This window comes from Chaetura pelagica, unplaced genomic scaffold (genome assembly GCF_000747805.2).
Source record: "Chaetura pelagica isolate M959 unplaced genomic scaffold, ChaPel_1.0 scaffold159, whole genome shotgun sequence".
Classification (NCBI taxonomy): domain Eukaryota; kingdom Metazoa; phylum Chordata; class Aves; order Apodiformes; family Apodidae; genus Chaetura; species Chaetura pelagica.
Window position 1 is genome coordinate 2286357 of NW_009954555.1, and position 1298 is coordinate 2287654.

Sequence of the window (1298 nt, forward strand, 5' to 3'; positions counted from 1 at the left end):
AAGACCTGGTAAAAATTAGTGGTTTAAAGTGTTGAGAAGAACTCTTCTCAATTTGGAAGATGGGCATGTAAAACTGAAAGGACATCATGGCCAAAATATGCAAACCCTGAATAATTTGTGCTTTTAAAGATATTTCAGATATGGTTTTTAGGGTGTTAGGTGGCTTCAGAGTGCTGAGAGAAGCCTGGGTGGGGAAAAAGGCACCTTGTTTTACAGGTCAAAAGAAACCTGGTTGAAAGGTTCAGCAAGGATCCTTCATTGCTAAGTAGCTGGAAAATTATTAAGCTGGTTGAGAGAACAATACAACCTGAAACATCACTATCTTAATCCAAAGTGTAAAGTCTGAGTTGTCTGTGTAGAAACCAGAGAAGTATCAGGCAAGTTAGACACAAACAAGGATGTATTTTCAACTTGCTAGTTCTTTGAAGTGGGGGATAAAACCCCTCTTTCTTACCAACAGTTAAAATTTGCTTAACATGGCAGTGAATGCTCTATTGTGTCTGCTTATCATTTTCTGCTTGACAGGTTGCAGGATCCTGCAGAGTCAGGGCTGGAGGCTTCCAAAGTAAAGAATGTGGAAGGTAAAGATAACATTGGTGCCACCGGAGGGGGTGAGGGAACTGGGGGAGGGTTGCTGGCCTGATAAGCCCTGCTCCTGGTATCTGAACAGGTACAACTCAAACTGTGCCCTGTGAGTGTTCTGTCGTGTACCAATACACGGATATATACATATATATGTGTCTGAAAGGAGGTTGGAGTGAGGTGGGTGTTGGTCTTTTCTCTCAAGTAATGAGCAAGAGAACAAGAGGAAATGGCTTCAAGTTGTGCCAGGACAGGTTTAGATTGGATATTAGGAGGAGCTTCTCTGGCCCAGGATGCCCAGGGCAGGGGTGGAGTCCCCATCCCTGGAGGGGTTTCCAAGCCGTGTGGCTGTGGTGCTGAGGGACACGGGGCAGCGGTGGCCTTGGCAGGGCTGGGTTAGTGACACGATCTGAAAGGTCTTTCCCGCCCCCTCCCATTATTATATGATTATGTATATATTTTTTCTTCTCTCGGGAAAGGGTGGGAGAGTAGTGCACCCCTTTTGAGGAAGAAAGGACTCCTAAAAAGCCGTGTCTGACACGATAATCAACATTTGAGAGGCGTTTGTTTCTGTCTCGGTTCCTTCTGCCGCACCAGGCAGGTCCAGCGGTTTCTGTGATGTGCAGACAAAAAAGGTGGTTTCAGGGCTACGGGGGGAAGCAGAGTTTTTCTCTTGAAGTGCCCTGACGTGAGCGGTTCCAAACCCCAGCCCAGCC